Below are 20,619 nucleotides of genomic sequence, written 5' to 3'. Positions count from 1 at the left end.
GAGTGGCGCACGAGCTGCCGGGGGCCCTGAGGGGTGCGGGCCCTGGCCAAATTGCACCCCCTGCTCCCCCGGTAGTTACGCCACTGCTTTCTGTCTAAGCCTTGTACTGTGACCTTCTACCCAAAAGACTTTGCCGTACCGTTGTGCCCCTTTGCTTGTTCAGAACCCTTCGCTTGGTACCTCTCTTAATAAGACTTGGCGGGATCCGATTAGCCGAGGGCTCCTCCTGAGGTGAAAGGCGGAAGCAAGAGCCGAGAACAGGGTGCTTAGCATTGGTTCAGAATTTAGGATGCTGACCGTGACAGCTGGATTCTGTCATGTTTTCCCATGACAGAATCCCTTTAACTGTGGAGATGATTGGGTAACCTGAACTGCATTAAATGGAAGACATTAGAAGTATTAAAGGTCCTCCTAGGCTTGTATAGTACAAAAGAAAATAAATCACTCTGGTAACTCGCAGGTTATATTAAGCAGCACACGCCATTTAGCTGCTGGTATAAGGGTTAGAGGTGCAAAACTTCATACTCCAATTAACATAGCTGAACTGGAAAGTCTTATCATCTACGTACAAGCTTAGCTGAAATCTGCTTTCTGAAAATATGGTGCTTCATCTTGTTCACTGCCCGATTCATTGTAAAATGTTTTGCCAGGTACTTTCATTTAATAAGTAAAACCTATCATGCAAACATTAACAACTACCCACATATCCTACTTTAAACTCTAAGGGATTGCACATTAGTCTTCTCCATCCTGTAGGCAAGCACATTAAATCAAAACAGCATTAGTGTCAAGAACATATTTTAGCCATTAGTCCAAAAGGCTCACAGTACCCTCTCCTTGTCTGGGTGAAGAATAATGAGCACAAGGGAGACGTTATGGCGGGTTAATTGGCTTCTGATGAAACTGACCCTATTGTGTGTCATGTGATGTTGTTCTTAGATTGTAAGCTTTGCTGGGACAAGAACTGTTGTGAATAATGTCTAATCTCTGTATAATATGTTGGCACTATATAGATAACAGATGAAAACATAATTATAATATCCAAAGTTTATTAATTGACAAGGTCCCATCAGTGCTGAAACCAGTGACAAGTAAAAGGACAGTTACATCTTTATATAATGGTATACATAGGACAAACCTCACAGAAGGTTTTTGAAGAGAATTTTCATAGTTGTGACTTTTTTTTTACCTATGCAAGAGTCCTTACTATTGATATAGCATCTCTCTATTTCAGTTTATTATCCTTTATATTCCCCATCTCCACTTTCTTACTCTCCTGACTTTCACATTTCCTAAATTGTCTCTGACCCCAATGTCACAGTCTGCTACACACTCCTGGCTAAATTAGCAACTGTGAGTGCTGCACTGAATATGAGATCCAAGCATGACGTGACCCAACATCTGCTACCCCTGTGTTCACCCTTTTCACCTCCCAAGCCATCAACAATTCCATCTTGTGCAATGCTGATGTTGTTCCAGACGCCTTTGCTGACAGTTGCTTTGTCTACCTTGTCCCTCTCCTTGATCTTGGATTCCCAATATGTCTTAATCCTCTTTCCTGCTCTCACCCACTCCAGTAGGACTTTTCATATCTACCAGGGAGCTGTTATCTTGTTACCTTATCATTATTCTGCTGAAAGGCTGCTGAAGGACAGGGACGGGGTGATATCACTCCAACTTGCAGTGCAGCAGTAAAGAGTGACTGAAGTTTATCAGAGCACAAGTCACATGACTGAGGGCACATGGGAAACTAACAGCATGTCTAGCCCCATGTCAGATTTCAAAATCAAATATAAAAAAATATGTTTGCTTTTTTGGAAAAAAGATTACAGTGCAGAATTCTGCTGCCACAGCACTATTAACTGATGCATTTTGAAAAAAACAATATGTTTTCCGGAGACAGAATCCCTTTAAAGGAAGTTGGCAAATCTGAGTATCTACAAAGAGTTGCTGAATTATTGAGATTCATCACGAGTCACATGAGTCTGTAAAATATAATCCTGATTTGCTATCCCAGGTCTCCCTTGTATAGATTTTGTCTTTCTATAAATTTAGAGACATAGAATGATGGGACCAGTCCCTAGGGTTTTTAACTGCTTGAGAAAGCCCTTGTGTTTGCGAAACGCGTTGCAATGACCAGGTGGGATCACTCCTTAGGCTGGGATTTTATTCCTGTATGCTTTTAATTCAAACAATGAAAAAATCGTGAAAATTTGTAACCTGCCGGCACTTCGTGATCCGCTAGTTTGTGAAGATCGTGATAAGGATTTGGTGTTCTCCTGTTAAGCGCACGCACTATAACAGACGGTGGGACATCTTTGATCTTCGTGAAAAGGACATCTGCAGAGAAGCGAATTCGTGAAACAAGCTTGAGGCTGCTGAGAGTTCAAACACGGCTGTGCCCTTGAGAAGTTCCGGAATGTTGAATCTGGTGAGACCATTCCAATCTCTTTTTGGGGGGTTTCTGCAGCTCGCAAGGAGGAGGGAGTGGGGGATTCCCTAACACATCCCCTAGAAAATCTGCTCTCTATATTTAGCCATTTATCGATCTGCCTGTTAATTTACTCAGTAAAGCACTCTTCATACTTCACCATATTGGGAAAATCTTGGTTATAACCCCAAATGAAATAACTTTTCCATTCTGCTGAACTACAACTCACAACTTTTTTCTTGTTATTTAAATTACAAGCATACACTACAACCAAGGAAGAGTTACTAGAATTTTCTTTCCAGGAAAAGTGATCACCCACCTGTATTTATAATTGGTTTTATGTATATTTATTCTTAAATGATTCATTTAATAATTTTTAGAGATTAGATAAGTAATAAATTGTATGCTTTTTATATACTGGCTTCGCAATCCACCTACTATCTGTTTTTTGTATATTGAAATTTATCCCCAATAGGACCTTGGGGATCGAAGGTGTGCAGTCTCGACAAGTATAATAACCTTCCCCTCTTTGTCACAAGACAATTTAAAATCCCTAGGGTTGGTAACAAAACTGACCTAGAGTTTAAATGCTCTTCCTTTGACCCTGACTAGGGACCAACGTTAAGATCCTACAGTCAGCTGCTTGGACAAGTTATTAAACCTTTTGGTGGCCCAGCATTCTTACTGTGGTCAAAAATGGCTACCTAAGGGAAAGGGCTATGAAACTCAGTTTTCCACAACTTCCACAACACTATGGTATCTGCTGTTTCACTGGATTTATGTTTTTCAAAGCAAAACCAGTCCCTGTGTATGTAAAACACTTATTCAATTTTAAAATCCTAAAGGTTGTTAGCCCTTTCCTTGCTGGTTCTGTAGCATTGTGGGATCAGTTACAGTTTAAGTTAATATTCAAGTACAGCTCTGCACAATATGATGGTGCTCTATAAATACATGTTAATAATAAAGTAACCTAATAGTTTGTCATTATATATATATACTTACTCTTTACAAAAGAGATCATTGCTTTTCAGCCCATGTGACCGACAATTAATGTGCTGCCAATGATGTTAAGATTTTTTGGATCACAACAGCTTGCCAAGTAAATAAAAAGGGCTGCAGGCCTTGGTCGTCCATCATGGGCTCCCTTGACAGTGTTTGTTGGTGCTGACAGCTGCAAGGGTCAGTTTCTAACCCCATACAACAGCTGTTTTAGGGCACCAAGGACCCAGACCATACAGTTACTGGCAAATCATAGAAACATGCCTACAGTTTTTCATACTAAGCAAGGTCATTTTATCCCTTCCAGGGACCCTATTCTATTCTCATTCTTCACTTATTTTCTACTTACGTATACATTATGGGGTAGATTTATCAAATTTAAAAATCGAATTTTTAAGTTCGAATTTCAAGGTTATTTTAGTGTACTTCGACTAGGGAATAGTTCAAATTCGAAATTTGATAGCGAAATTTATCATGTACTATCTCTTTAAAAATTCTACTTCAACTATTCGCCATCTAAAACCTGCTGAATTACTGTTTTAGCCTATGGGAGACCTCCTAGAACCAATATGGAGTCATTTGGTGAATTTCGAAAAATACAATTCGAATTTGATTTCAATTATTGAATACAGCCTATTCACCCGAAGTTAAAAAATTTGATTTTTTTTCTTTTTTAATAAATTTTGGTAGTTCTTTATTTATTTGTATTTGGAGTTGATGGGAGATTAAAATCACTCCCATCAACTCGAAATTCGACCCTTGATAAATCTGCCCCTATGTGTTTAAGGAATGTCAATATGGATTTAAAATAACACTACAAGCTACACAAGTCACTTGTGTCAAAATCGTTGCACGTCAAAACTATTCGGACTACCATTGACTTTAACGCGGGCGTCAAAATTGACGCGGCTGTCAAAATTCGAGTTTCGCTAATTTTCCAACGTTTTTTTGGCAAACCGAAACGGGAGACATTTGCCCATCACTACTTATGAAAGCAGGATAGGCCAATGGTAAATGTGCCTCCTATTCTGTAGCATAACCACAACAGGAATCAATATGGCAGCAATGCACATTTTCATATTATGTGCAGCTCTACTGCTGTAACAGCTACTGAACAAAGGATGCATTTGTGCTTTATCTATAAATAGAATTGTCCTGGAGGTAAATGGTAAAGGCTCTTAACATCAGAATGACTTTTATTTACCAATCCTGAACAATTGGAAATGTAACTACTGTAGACACAGAAAACAAATCAAATAAATAATGGATGTTTTATATGAAGATTCCTAGAATGTGTATTTAAATAGCAAGTTATAAATTATTTAAAAGCTCTCAAGCCTATATATATATATACATCCTGACGACGGTTCAAGGAGAACTGAAACGCATAGATGTGGTGGATTTTGTGTAAGTGCTTCTGAATATCTTCTACTACATGTTTTAATGAGGAGCACCTAGAAGTTGATTGAAGTCTGGTGAGTGCCGCTGCATACATTGACTATATATATATATATATATATATATATATATATATATATATATATATATTTACTATATACACATATGTGTGTGAGCGCATGCACGAAGGCCATTATTTATGAGCTTCCTGTTTCAGTCATTTCATCACAAACAGCAGCAGGAGCAGATTAGGGAGCAAGAGAGAGACGCCTTTTCCAAGGTCACATTTTGCTGACCCCATTCAGTTCAGCCCCAAGGCAGCGACAGAGTTAATGGGATCAAACAGACAAAATGCGACTCAGGAGAAAGACTGCAAAATAGGCAGTTTCCATATCAGCCATTAGAAATCCCCTGTTTGATGAGGCATTGCAAAAATGATTGTTCTGTTTGAAACCCTCGACAACATAATATAATAATTATAATATATAATATTATAATATATATATATATATATATTATAATATTATAATATATATATATATACTGTATATATATATATATAGACAAATACAAGATTCCTCTGCACTCAACCCATTATCAATATATTTAAGACAGCGACATTTTGTGCATACTGCCAGATATCTGGCCAGATATGGGATGACTTTGACGTAGTTGGCCAGCTTAAATATATTGCAATATATGGACAAACAATCCCTGTTTTGTTTAAAGGGTAAGGCATTTTTCAGTAGCAATATGCACAAAATGTCGCTGTCTTAAATATATTGATAATGGGTTGAGTGCAGAGGAATCTTGTATTTGTCTATATGTTTTTTGTGGTCACACCCTCATTGCACCCCCGCCTAATGATTTTAAAAACTAGTGGTGAGCACAACTTTCCCCTGTTTGTTTTATATATATATATATATATATATATATATATATATATATATATATATATATATATATATATATATATTATAATATTATATATTATAATTATTATATTATGTTGTTGAGGGTTTCAAACAGAACAATCATTTTTGCAATGCCTCATCAAACGGGATTTCTGTTTTTATATAATTGTTATACAACATAATAAAATGTATATAATAATAAATAATAAAAGAACATTCCTCTGATGGCCTTGTCATTTTCTTACTCAGACTCATATCTATATATGAAGACCAGGGTCGGGCCGGCAGGACAACGGGAAAAAAAACCTGGTGGGCCCCGGCTTTTGTGGGCCCCGGCTTTTGTGGGCCCTGCCAGCCCTACACCAATCATCCTGCCACAACACGCCGCGCACGTGTGTCGCATCACGGTGGGGAGACCCGGCGGAGAAACTAGACCTGTCCGACCCTGATGATGCCCGGTGTTGTAACCTACAGCAACCTGTCAGGTGATTGCCTCCAAACAAGTGACCAGCAAATGGTTACTAGCGGGTTACTAGACTTGGTGAAAACTTTACATTACCCTATAAAGTCAACAATAACTGTACATATTGTCATTAGATACAGGTATGGGACCTGTTAGCCAAAATGCTCAGGACATGGGGTTTTCCAGATAAGGGATCTCCCATCATTTGGATCTCCATACCTCAAGTCTACAAAAAAAAAATCATCTAAACTTTAAATAAATCCAATAATATGGTTTTGCCTCCAATAAGGATTCAAGAACAAGGTACTGATTTTTTAATATATTTTATTTTAAAACCTGATATGGGGCTAGACATATTGTCAGTTTCCCAGGTTCCCCCAGTTATGTGACTTGTGCTCTGATAAACTTCAATCACTCTTTACTGCTGTGCTGCAAGTTGGAGTGATATCACCCTACTCCCTCCCCACTGCAGCCCATCAGCAGAACAATGGGAAGGTAACCAGATAACAGTTCCCTGGTAGATCTAAGAACAGCACTCTATAGTAAAAATCCAAGTCCCACTGCGATACTGTCAGGCTCTGTTGGGATTTGAGACAGGCATCTTTTGGTTTCTGGCTCTATGCCTTAACCATTGGACCAGGTGAGCAGCCTGCAGGGTTACTCACCATCTATTACCTGGCCTTTACAGCCTTAGCCCAGCAGCAGTCTGATTGGTGGGTTGAAGTCAACCAATCAGTGCTGATCCTGCCCTATATAAGGCCAGCCCTCCTCAACCACCTTGCCTGAACATTGACCTACATAGCACTGTGGCATCTCGCCTAGCTAAGGTTCCTTCTCTAGTCTCCTTCCTTGTTCTGCCTTGTCCTGTCTGAACCTTTCACTGCCTTGTCCTGCCTTTACCTTGAACCTCACCTTGTTTGCCTTGCCTGCTCCTACTCCTGTTCGTCCTTCTTGATCTTGCCTTGCTTTAACCTTGCCTTGATCTTTTCCTGCCTTGTCTTTCTTGCAATTCTGAACCTTGCTCTGTTCCTCGCTCCAATCCTGACCTTGCCTTTTCCTGCCTTGACCTTACCTTGCACCTTGCCCTATCTTTTCTTGTCCTGGATGAATCTGATCTGCCTAGCCTGATCCTGCCCCTACCCAGACTGCTCTTGTACAGTCTGATCCTGCCTTGACTCATCGGCCCCTCTTCTTCCAGTCTAGTTCCTACCCTACACCCTTGTCATCCTGTTCCTGCCATTTCCCTGTCGTGTCCAGCACCGGATTTGCTGGGCGGGTGCCCCTAGGATGCGTGGTCCTAGCACCTGCTCGCACTACCTCACGCTGGCACAAGAACGATGGCGTGCAAGCGCTGGAGCACTGGGGAGTAGTGCATCCCCAGTGCTCCCCATAGAGGGGCTGGGCAGCATGCCGCCCTGAAAAATGTGCCGCCCTAGGCCCGGGCCTATGTGGCCTTGCCACAAATCCGGGCCTGGACGTGTCCCTTAGGCACATACAGCTCCTGCCTCAAGGACTCAACCTTCCCTCATCTGCTTCTATAGCGCCCCCTACATTACCCCTTACAGACACCTTCTGTTACATTGAGTAGGAGATACAATACAATAGGAGATACAATATAATAGCCATCAGAAAGCAGTTCCATAGTGCAGCACTGGCTCTTTCTGAAAGCAGATGACCAGGCAAAATGACATGAGAAGGCTGCCTACACACCAATATAACTAAACAAAATACACTTGCTGGGTTAGAAATGGAATTTAACATGATACAGTTAATTATTTGCAGTGTAAACAGTGTCATTTAGAAATAAAAAATACACCATAAAAATCATGACAGAAAACCATTAAAAAAACTTAATTGGAATCTGCGTTGAGCAGACATACTGTACCCCTACATATATAACTGATCTCTGCCCAATACTTCCCCTTCATTTTACTCCCCCAGTAGACTATAAAGATATCCAGGCAGGGATGTAAATAGGCCTCATCTTTATTAACAAACATGTTAGACAAAAAGAGATAAATATAACATAAATAGAGCAACATTAAACAACAGCTGAATTCAATGTATCCAACCCACACCAGGAATTATTGGCAACACCAAAGGCTGCCATGCTGTCCACCTTCTGCCAAAGTGATGGGTGAGCAAGTGAGAGTGGGTAATCATAATATAATGATAATAATCTTCCTCACCATTAGTAAACCTTGTGCATGAAACTGGGGCATAGGCCCCCATCCATGGCAATCTGTTATAATAATGGCCAGAACATAACCAGTCCTCCACTATGTTAAACCCCCCACGACCCCATCCTTAAGAAAAACTACAAGGGTTTGTGGGCAGTATTCTACTCACAGTAACACCGAAAAAGGAAGAGACCCCCTTCTGCTGAACCCTTTTTATTTCTCTGCATATATGGCTGCATGAAATCTCTAAGGGCAATGGCACATGCAGATATTTTAGACATTTCATTGGCAGCCAAGATACTAAAAGGTTTGGAATTGCTGCTCGAAATTGACTGTCCTTGAAAAGCAATAACAATGATAGCGTATTTACTATAGATAAGTAGTTCCTGCTCTCCTCGTGGTATTAACTTCTATTCACAAAGGTCCCTGCACGTTTGTCTTTTTTTACAGTTCAATGAACAAGTCCACCTTTTGACAAAAATGTAGGTTTTTTATTCCAGATATTAGTAAGTGAAACTCATTTGAAATGGTCTCATAATTGGTCATTAGATTGTTAGCTGAGACTGTAAGTTTAGGAAGTCATTACATTTTATTCTTTGTGCGACGAACGTTAGTTAATTAATTTCGCCAAGGAGATAGACTCTGGTGCAACTTCGCACTCTAACGCCAGGCAAATTTACGGTCTGGCGAAAGAGCGTTACTACGCAAATTCACTACGTTTTTTTTTGGGTATCCTCCTTCCCCCCTACATTTGCTAACATATGGCACCTAAACTATACTGTGGGCACATGTGTAGGGCATTATAACAACTTTATATAATTTTATTAAGGTTCCCTGGCCTTGTGTAGTGTAATGTATTTGCTGTAGCATATACGGCCATTGTACTTTAACTGCACGCCGTATGCTAATTAGCAAAAGCTAGTGTAACTTCGAACTGCTGGGCGTAATTTCGCTGGCGTTCAGTACCCTGTGTGTTGTGAATTAGCGTTGTCCAGGCGAATTTACGTCTGGCGAACTGTTGCGATGTGCGCAAAGCCATCACTGTCGAATTTTTGCCTGTTAGTGAATTTGCCCCATAGAATGGCCAATTCTAAGTAAATTTTCAATTGGTCCTTTTTATACTTTTTAAATAATTTACCTTCTTCTTCTCTGTCCAGCTTTCAACTGGGGGTGACTGACCCCATCTAAAAAAAACAAATGCTCTGAAAGGCTACAAATGTATTGTTATTGCTACTTTTTATTACTCATCTTTCATACAGGCCCCTCTCTTATTCATATTCCAATCTCTTATTCAAATCAATGCATGGTTGCTTGGACAAATTGGACCCCAGCAACCAGTTTGCTGAAATTGCAAACTGGGGAGCTGCTAAATAAAAAGCTAAAAACCACAAAAATGAAAACCATTTGCAAATTGTCTCAGAATATCACTACATTATACTAAAAGTTAACTCAAAGGTGAACAACCCCTTTAAAGAAAAGATAGATGGGATGGATGATGTAATAATTAGCCCCCAAAAGCAAACAGCATTACAAATAAAGGTATCTTATGAATTTGGCTACAGATGGAGTGTATGAACTACAGTATACTATGTAGAGAGGTGCATCTGTAAGGCCCCCGTAACTGGCAGCTGTGCTAGACGTTATAACACTTGGAATCAGTGACAGCTTTTCATGAGTTCATAAGGACATCTTTGGCTGCAAATCATATCACCATAGGCCAGTGCTTCCCTAAATGTGCCCCCCCCCCATAGGGCCCTGAGCAGTGGCTGGAGAATTCAGCCTGAGGGCTGGTTAGGGCAAAATTTGTAGCAAATGCCTATTTATACTCTTAGGGCAGAGACACACGGTCAGATTCAGGGAGACAAATCTCCTTTTCTTCGGGGCGACTAATCTCCCCGAGCTGCCTTCCCGCTGGCTAGAATGTAAATCACCGGCGGGATGGCACACGGAGAGCTTCGTTTTCTGAAGTAGCCCAAAGTTTCCTTGCGAGGCAACTTCGGAAAACGAAGCGATCCGAGTGCCATCCCGCCGGTGATTTACATTCTAGCCGGCGGGAAGGCAGGGGAAGGCAGTTCGGGGAGATTAGTCGCCCCGAAGAAAAGGAGATTTGTTGCTGGGTGACTTTTTACCTCTTGTATTGGCTATTGGGTTTTTTTTGTGTGTTTTTCTGTATGCTTATTGTATCTACCCATTATTATTAGTATTATTAATACTATTATTACTGATAATATTGATATAATAATAATAATATTTTATTATTGACAGAATATGACACAAAGTAGCCTATACCATTTCCTTTCAGGCTTCCAATCTGATGAAACAGGAATTTAGCATGTTCCAATTACGAATAGGCACAAATTCTTTGCTTTTGCTGTTGGTATTATAAATACAGAAAACTCTACTTTCTACTTGTACTTCATATTTCTACCTCCCTTTATTACATGTAACTGACTATGACAAAAGAGGTTGTACATCCAATACAAAAGCCAATTGGAAAGTGAACCAAGAGAGCCCTTGGGACTGGATGCACAGAACCAGTCATCTCATTAGAGGTACCACAATTTATGATTGCATCAAATTAATTAATTTTATTGCTGATTGTTATCCACTCATGCTAATTTTACAGCTGCTGATTTATTATATTCTGTATTCCATATCAGAGTCAACTTGCCTAATGATTACTTGAATCAAGCACCATGACAGCATAGCCAATTTAATAACTTGCAAATTCAGTCACTGGCTTCTCATGCCGTTTCATTATCTGGCTCTAAAAGAAATAAAAGTTCATAAATGTTGCTTTTAAAGGCTGTTATGACTAGGGATGCAACAAATCCAGGATTCGGTTCGGGATTCGGCCAGGATTCAGCCTTTTTGAGCAGGATTCGGATTCAGCCGAATCCTTTTGCCCGGCTGAACCAAATCCGAATCGGGAGGGAAATCGTGTGATTTTTTGGCACAAAACAAGGAAGTAAAAATTTTTCCCCTTCCCACCCCTAATTTGCATATGCAAATTAGGATTCGGTTCGGTGTTCGGCCGAATCTTTCACGGAGGATTCGGAGGTTCGGCCAAATTCAAAATAGTGGATTCGGTGCATCCCTAGTTATGACAATCTAATGCTACCTTTACAGGAACTTTTCCTAAGATTGTGAATACAATATTAAACTAGCAAGTTTTACATGTCTGTGCACTTTTTTGTATAAATAAGAAAGGTTGACAAGAATTGTCTGGGCTGGGGCCCACAAGGTACTTAGCCAACTGTGAGATCCTCTAGTACTATGGCACTCTAGTCCAACCCTGCTGCAATTTTAGGGTTTAATTTCAATCTGGTTGTAAGAGGTTGTCTGTGGGACTGTAAGTGTGAACTGTGTGCTGACTTGAAGAACAGTAACACCAAAAATGAAAGAGTAATGAAAATATAATGTACTGTTGCCCTGCACTGGTAGAGTTGGTGTGTTTGCCTCAGCTACTCTACCAGTGGCGTAACTAGTTGTTACTGGGCCCCATAGCAAATTCAATTTAGGGCCCCAAAATATTTATAAGTTGGCCTATTTTACCAAGATATATTAAAATTGCTAATTAATTAGGGTCTCACTGGGCCCCCTACACTCCTGGGCCCCCCTGCAACTGCAGGGTCTGCTTCCTCTATAGTTACGCCCCTGTACTCTACTATAGTTTATACAGTGTATAAACAAGCTGCTGTGTGGCCATGGGGGCAGCCATTCAAAGTTGAAAAAGAAGAAAAGGCAGCAGATACACTCTGTAGTATACAATGGGATTCTACAGAGCATATCTGTTTTCTACTATGTATCATGTGCTTGAATAACTGCCCGCATGGCTACACAGCAGCTTGTTTATATAAGCTAGAGTAGTGTTTCTGAAGCAAACACACCGGTTTGACCAGTGTGGGGGCAACAGTACATTATATTGCCATTCCTTAAAATCACTTTCCTTTTTAGATGTTATTGTTAAATTAAAACAGTGGTGGGTGGGGCTTGTATGAAGTTTTGTACCTTCCCAGTCACAAAGGCCCCCGAGTCATGGAGGCCCCCCACTGCACACCCCTACCCACTGTGTACCTCCTCTTCCTTGCCACTGAAAACCTATGGTTTATACCATGTGGCCCACCACATTTTGTGATGCTGCCTGTATAGTGCCTAATAACCATTAATTATAATATAACATATGTTAATACATAATATAACAAGACAATGGTGCAGACACATATACATGCAGATTTATTTGCAGTGCTAAAAATGTGAAACTATAATATAAATACAGAATATTATTTTCATTGCCGCATAAATGCAGTTTTTTACATTTGTATGCAAGTATATTTGTGTATGTTACACACAAAACTGTGAGTATCTGTCTCTGTGACCTTGTATGTTAACCTTGGGTCCACAGATATTGGTGGACTACAACTCCCAGTATTCTCTACCTCTAATATGTAGAAATACTTCGACTCGTGGTCCCAAAGTTAATATACAGGGCCAAGCCTTGTGCTCAGGTTGCAACATAGCTAAATCCATCTTGGATAGGCTTATATAGTATGGCAAAGATATTTCTCTAGATCTTAGAATCCAAAGGTAACAGACACATTTTCGGTTTTCCACATGCATGCTATCCAGAAGAAGTATGCAGTAGGTCAGTATTGCTCATGGTGATAGAACACTTAGCATTCTTATGATTCTGACTCACCTGTAATTGGTGCCTGACTTGACCTTTACTTGGACGTTGCTGTCTGACCAGTGCTCATTTATCACTCTTTGCTGACAGTATTGACTAACCTCTGCCCAGATATTCTCTTGAATTTTTTTTTAAAAGCCAAAAATGTATGTTTGATCACCCCCAAAAGCATCCAACTGGACTGTCCATCAAACACAGCTAAAATGTATGGCATTAGAAGTTATTGACCCCTTTACAAAGAGGCTGTAACATTAGACAACGCCTGCTGCAAAGAAAGACATTCTGGATAAAGAGACTGGACACACTGTATCCTCTAGGTATGAACAATAACTGGAGCATAAAAAGTTTTTGTACAATAATGTCTATTGTAACATAAAAGCGGAAATATGTTCTGAATAATAACAATTGTAACAACGTCTATTGTAATATAAATGCCGGCACTATGCTCTGATTATTAACAATTGTTTATTTCCCTTTGCAGATAATTCGTTGCCCTTTTAAGAATAAAGACAAGGAAAACACATTTAGAATATAAGAAAAAGATAATGGTAAGACAGGCAACTTTTCCTATTTTCTTTCATTTGTTAGGTGGAAACATGTTTGGTGCTTATGTTATGTCCTTTGTTGGGTTCCTTTGGTTCGGCAAGTCGATGGAAATACCATTGTTTATTATTATTTTTATTCTAAATAGACTCAAGCACAGAGCTGCAAAAATAAGCACACTGGGCTATCACTGGAACTTTATTGGACTATTCTTGGAATTAAAAACACCCTCCACCAGAGGGTCATTATATATTTAACTTTCTGTATTTTGGTATAAAGATAATTGTTCACTGTTTTGTGAATTACACTTGATAAAGGGCCCAGAGCCTGAAACATGCCGTATTAATAAAGCACTTTTGTATCAGCAAGTACTGCTTCAGTGGCTTTCTCTCAGTACAAAATAAAAGGAGAAGGCGCACACCCTTTAAATCGAATTACAGGGTGCTAATCCATAGGTGACTCCCCATAAGGGTCTCCATAACGAAATACAACTACTGCAGATAATGGAACGCACACCCGATTTGAAAAGCAAAATTAATTTATTACAAAAAAGAAGAAAAAAATAAGCAAAGAAAATACACAAAACATAATCAAAATCAAAAATGAGCCCAACGCGTTTCGACCTTAAGGGTCTTCATCAGGGGCACAAAATAAACGAAAAATCAAAAAGGCAAAATGTATTTTCTTTGCTTTCTCTCAGTAATCAGGGATGACGTAACACAGGTATATGGGGCTTGTTGACCAGAATGCTCTCTATCTACACAATGGGATGGCAGGAAAAAATAGAACAGTGAGAAATGAGTCAAAGTAAATTCAATTTGAAGTCAGAACACACTGAATATGGTCGCTCAGCAAAGTTAATGCAGTGAAACAGCTGCAGATAATGGATATCTGCCCTAATGTTATAGCAACCGGAGAGCCACAGTTAGTGCTTTGCTTGTGGATGGGCACATTGTGAATTGACGGCAAAATTAAATATGTGGAAAAGCCCAAAAAGTTTAAATACATTAGGGGTCATCTATAATGACCTTGGAGGCAAGTGCCAGAGCACTAAGAGGTGTAAAGCTCCTCCCCCACCTGTCTTTATGAAGTCAATACTAGCAATCCACAAATAGCTGTATCCATGGGACACACACATCTGTTTTTTGCACTTTGCATCCAGCCCTGCACTTAACAAATTATTTCTATTTTGTCACTGATGTTATTGTTATTTTGTTTCAGTATATACAACTGGGATGTCCAACCTGCTGCCCTTCAGCTAAATTTTAACCCACAACTGATATACACAATTATTTCCCAACAGTATTATTGGGGCCCCTATCATACTGCACTACTAGGGACCCATTGTTGTCTGACTTCAGCCCTATCTGTGTTTTATTTTTCAGCATGAACAATTGCTACAAACAAAATACAAGGGCGGGATCTGTTATACAGAATGCACGGGACCTAGGGTTTTTCAGAGAACAGATATTTCTGTAATTTGGATCTTCATACATGAAGTCTACTAGGAAATTATGTAAACATTGAATAAACCCAATAGGCTGGTTTTGCTTCCATTAAGGATTAGTGGTATCTTAGTTTGGATCAAGTATAAGGTAAAAGGAAATCATTTTTAAAAATTTGGATTATTTGGATTAACTGGAGTCTATGGGACATAGCCTTTCCATAATTCAGAGCTTTCTGCATAACAGGTTCCCAGATAACGGATTCCAGACCTGTAATAGTAAATATCTAAAAACAACAAACTTAAAGAAAGATGACGACCGTTGCTCTGTTCTTGAACATTCCCCTTAAAAACAGCTCTGGGCACATGTATCCTAATCTATCGTGGTTTTGTCCCCTGCACCGGTGCAAGTTTGCATTAAATTGAACCTTTGTATAAAACTATTCAATATTTCCTGGTTATTGCAGAAGCGGTTATATCCAATGAAGAGGAACATTCCCTGTGTCAAGCCAAGAAGAATGACACTGTACAAAGTGCTGCGGCGGCATTGTGCCACTGAGAAATCCAATGACATAACAATGACTGCGTTGCTAGAGCAAGTATCAGCCAGCAAGTATTTCAACCGGACATTGTAAGATGATAAGAGTGCTTATTAGAAAGAAAGACTCCTTTATAGACTGCAAAGCTTTATTCGGTTCAAATTGATACTATATTTACATTTTTATTGATTCAAAGGAAGGAACACTGAACCAAAATGTAATTATATTTCAGCAAGAGAAAAAAATATAATTCTCTGGCTCCATTATTTGGTAAATTGCTTTATGGATCAATATTCCGAGCATGATTTTTATTCTTCCAGCATGTCCCGGCAAATCAACTGTCAGGGGAAATATACCCTGTTTAGAACCTGGATTTATTCTCTGTTTGTTTTAACTTAACTTAGCCAGTAAAGCTTCTGTTGGTGCCTGAATTGTTTGTCTGTGTATTAGCATTTATGGATATGACAGTGGCTATTTTGGCTCCCCCAGCAAAAGCAACTCCCTTTGATTTCAACTACGTTTTAATCTATTTCCACCACAAGGGGGTGTCTAGGCATGGTAAACCAGAGCTTACTGTGGCCTAACTGGTGTCCCATAGGCTCTGGGAGAAAAGTTACTCCACAGTCCCTAAAGGTGGCCATACACAGGGAGATCCGCTCGTTTTGTCGCCAAACGACCGGATCTCTCCCTGATACGCCCACATTGAGATGGGCGATATTGGACTGATCTGATCATGGACCCTAGGGCCCAACGATCTGATCAGAATGGAGGCGATACAGGTGGTCGGATCGCGGGACCACATAAACGAACAGATGCGGCCACGATTCAACAGGATTTTTCACTCTGCCCATTCGGCATCTGCCCGACTTTCGGGCAGATATCGATCGGGGACGCCCGTCGGATGGCCCCACACACGGGTCAATAAGCTGCCGACTCGGTCTGTCGGCAGATTTTATCGTCCTGTGTATGGGGCCTTAACACTCATTCTCTCACCCCTCTGTACTTAACCGTGTGCTTGTGACACCTTCACTCTGTGAAAGGAAAAGTAAAACCACTGGGGATGCCAACTTGCCGCATTTCCTGTTGGCAATTAGGGATAGTGTCTTATGGCAGGGGTCCCCAACCACCAGGCCACAGACCAGTGCCGGGCCGCAGGCTGTGCCAAACAGGGGCCTATGACTATATGTGGGGTTAGTATGTACCGAATACTTTTTTAAATGTGATTACTAATAAATTATTTGTTTTTACTCTAAGAGGCCTTGGGATCAGTCACTCACTAATGCTCCAGGCTAATAGGAGCACGGGCCTGGGGTATCAGGTAATTTATTACAATCCTTCAGTGGGGGCCCTAACATTTGGCACCCCACTGTCGGACTGGGATGCCAGGGGCCCACCAGAAAACCCTAGACCGGGGCCCACCAGAAAACTTTAGACCATGGGCTCATTTTCCAAACTATTATTCCTCTCATCATTTAACCTCTTTATTCTCCTAGTTTTTTTTATATCTCCTTACTATACTCTAGTCTTTCAACATTAAGCCTATTTTTTCCCATGAAGAAATAAGGAATGACCATGAAATAGACTAAATGGTTAGAAGCAAGAGGGCCCACTGACACCTGGGCCCACCGGGAGTTTTCCTGGTATCCAGGTGGGCCAGTCCGACACTGTGGCACCCCCCCTCGATGGGAGCTTTCCTTCTATTTTAAGGGTTTGTATTCCCACTGAAACCAGTTTTCCTAGCCTAACCTATTAAAAAAAAGCCCCAGCTCATTGGCACAATCATCTCAGCCACCAAACATATCTACAATGTTCCAGATCCCAATGGCGGTGAATTGAGTGCAAATCTTACAGAATGTTTTATAGAACGTTACCTCTTTCGCCAGCTTAGACCAGACAAACTGATAAAATGAAGCTAAATTCTCCTCAATCTTGTCAGTGACATCATATCCTATATGCCGGAAAGTTATTAAAATGATTAAAAAAAAGCTTTTTTTAATATTTTAAAGTGGGATTGTCTTTAAAAGTTGTAACTATGACAAATGTTTTAACCTTTTTTTAATCATTTGAGGGGCATACAACATTTGTTTTAGGGTGGGCTCATGTCTAGGACAATAGAGGATCTCTTTTGACTTTATTATGCTTCCTTGGACATTTTTAATAATAAGTGGCTACCTCAAGCATTTGCACCAACATCTCTTATAAAGACATATTTATGACCTGTATGTATCCACCCTTTTCAAACTTGACCTAAGCGTAAGTGTACTAACAAATTTTCTCTAGGCAGAAACGAACATTAGCGAAAGTTCGCTATGAAATGCTCTCGCTGGCAAATTAATACTAGTGAAATTTTGCTGCTGAGACGCAATTTCGCATTTTGGTGAATTAGAGTAGTGGTAGTGAATTTGTGCCTGGCAAAGTGGCACGAAGTGTGGCGAAGCCTTTGCAAGTGAAAATTTGCCCTTTAGTGAATATGTGCGGTGTCATTCAGGCTGTAGTCAGACATACGTCCAATGTTGGCTCATGGGTACAATTACTATACTTTCATAGGAAAATCTCACTATATATGGTAGAGGTTCTTAGACTTGGATTTGACTCCCTTTGTGGGGGTCAACATTTTTCAAGTCTTATCGTAGCTTATAAAAGGTTACTTATATATGAAAAGATCTGTATAACAGTGTCCCTGCTATAGTTCTCTAAATCTTATCCTAACTTCCCTTCAGGGTGCTTCTCAATCATGATTTTAGGGCTCTGTGAGGACCCAAGCCCAAAGTTACAGCGTGACATGTCCAAATAACCTTTGCCTAAACCTTGTTAATTATCAATATGTGCATCATTCTTGATATGGTGTATTGATATGGGTAGATCAATGTAGGGATGCACCAAATCTACTATTTTGGGATTTGTTGAAATCCCACGTCATTTCATCAAGGATTCGTTTGAATTATGAACTAAATCCTTGGCACAGAAAAAATATCACAATTTCCCTGTACGCGTGAAAAGTCACATTCGGCCAAATCCTGATGAAAAACTCTGGACTCGATACAGTTTGCTGATTGGCTGTCAGTGCAGTACTGAGTCCTGGGCAGCTTAAAGGGATACTGTCATGGGAAAAAAACTTTTTTTCAAAATGAATCAGTTAATAGTGCTGTTTCAGCAGAATTCTGCGCTGAAATCCATTTCTCAAAAGAGCAAACAGATTTTTTTATATTTAATTTTAAAATCTGACATGGGGCTAGACATTTTGTCAATTTCCCAGCTGCCCCAAGTCATGTGACGTGTGCCTGCACTTCAGGAGAGAAATGCTTTTTGGCAGGCTGCTGTTTTTCCTTCTCAATGTATCTGAATGTGTCTCAGTGGGACATGGGTTTTTACTATTGAGTGTTGTTCTTAGATCTACCAGGCAGCTGTTATCTTGTGTTAGGGAGCTGTTATCTGGTTACCTTCCCATTGTTCTTTTGTTAGGCTGCTGGGGGAAAAAGGGAGGGGGGATGATATCACTCTAACTTGCAGTACAGCAGTAAAGAGTGATTGAAGTTTATCAGAGCACAAGTCACATGACTTGGGGCAGCTGGGAAATTGACAATATGTCTAGCCCCATGTCAGATTTCAAAATTGAATATAAAAAAATCTGTTTGCTCTTTTGAGAAATGGATTTCAATGTAGAATTCTGCTGGAGCAGCACTATTAACTGATTCATTTTGAAAAAAAATTTTTTTCCCATGACAGTATCCCTTTAATGTGATTAATTTAGACGGATATTCACCTCATAACGTTCACACACAGTAAAGAAATCTGTCAAACGTAGGTGGCAAATCACTACTACAAGTGATGTATGTATAAGTATATAAGTATAAGATACTATATAATATAATATAGTATGTATAAGTAAAGTATAAGTGATGATGATAAATAGTTGCAGAAATTTTATTTAGATTTCACATTTTAGGGGTTATTTATTAAATATCGAGTTTGTGAGGTTTTTTATAACTCTAATCAACTCACAAGTCAAATTTTTTTTCTATATTTATGAAAAAACTTGAGTGTAAAAAACTGGAATCAGTGTAATCGGGGTGAAAAACTTGAATACTCGGATTGATCGCGGTTTCTGTGAGAAAAAAAAACCTTGATTTGCTCCGTTTATCAAGTTTTCGAGGGAAAACCTTTGAAAAAAACCTGAACATCATGAAGGCTATAAACATCTTCAAATGCTTCAAGGGACCTCTACTATTGACTTCTACAGGTTTACCTGGAGTATTATTTTTTTTGGAGTATTTTCGAATTCCAGCTATTTCTGGATTCAGAGCATAATAAATCTCAAGTTTTTGGTTTAAAACCCGAAAATATTACTTTTTTGGGAAAAACATAACTTGGCCTTTAATAAATAATACCCTAAATGTTGTTCTGGGCATTATTCACAAATGAATAACTACCTAACAGCAAAGGGATCACTGACTCTTGGGGCAAAGTGTCATTCACCACATTTTGTGAATATGAAACATCACACTTTGAGGCAGATTTACTAACATTTGTATTTTGTTCTTTCCCCAAATAATATTTTTTAGCACTAAAAATTGTGGATTATACTAATTACACTAAACCACAAAAAATGTGTGATTTGAAAAAAACACAAACTGTTGCCATCTGAACGCTGTCAAGGTCATATAGATGCCATTGGGATTTGTCCTTTTCCAGTATTTTGTCATTTCAAGCTTTTAGAGGATTTTTTTCCTTCGTATTTGCCTAAAAAGTTAGATGATTTTCCGCATTCCGCTCATGATTTTTTTATTAGACAGTTTTAATAAATGACTTGGCAATTGTGGTTTTAGAGAAAATTAGTTTTTTTGTGGCTTATAAAACCTTTAAAACCACTGAAATCAAAATGTTCATAAATGGGCCTCTTTGTATTGTTTCTGCCAACCAACACCAAAATATAAGGTTTTTTTTCTTTAAGTGAATGTTTTAGTTTCAAATCTGGTTGTGGACTGGAATATGAATAGGAGAGGGCTGAATAGAAAGATGAG

General features: G+C 39.4%; 1 long non-coding RNA gene across 2 annotated transcripts; it reads left to right on the top strand.

Annotated features, from left to right (window-relative positions):
• The first annotated feature begins 5,881 nt into the window (after positions 1-5,881).
• Positions 5,882-16,026, top strand: LOC108707756. 2 transcript variants are annotated; one of them, XR_001934330.2, is made up of 4 exons: positions 5,882-6,227; positions 10,849-10,937; positions 13,554-13,620; positions 15,527-16,026. It is a non-coding gene; the product is annotated as an uncharacterized LOC108707756 (long non-coding RNA). The 2 variants fall into 2 exon arrangements; XR_005965518.1 differs by lacking the exon at positions 5,882-6,227 and having other exon boundaries at positions 10,576-10,937.
• The last annotated feature ends 4,593 nt before the right edge of the window (positions 16,027-20,619 follow it).

Source organism: Xenopus laevis, chromosome 2L (assembly GCF_017654675.1).
Source record: "Xenopus laevis strain J_2021 chromosome 2L, Xenopus_laevis_v10.1, whole genome shotgun sequence".
Classification (NCBI taxonomy): domain Eukaryota; kingdom Metazoa; phylum Chordata; class Amphibia; order Anura; family Pipidae; genus Xenopus; species Xenopus laevis.
This window is presented reverse-complemented; position numbering and strand designations above follow the sequence as displayed.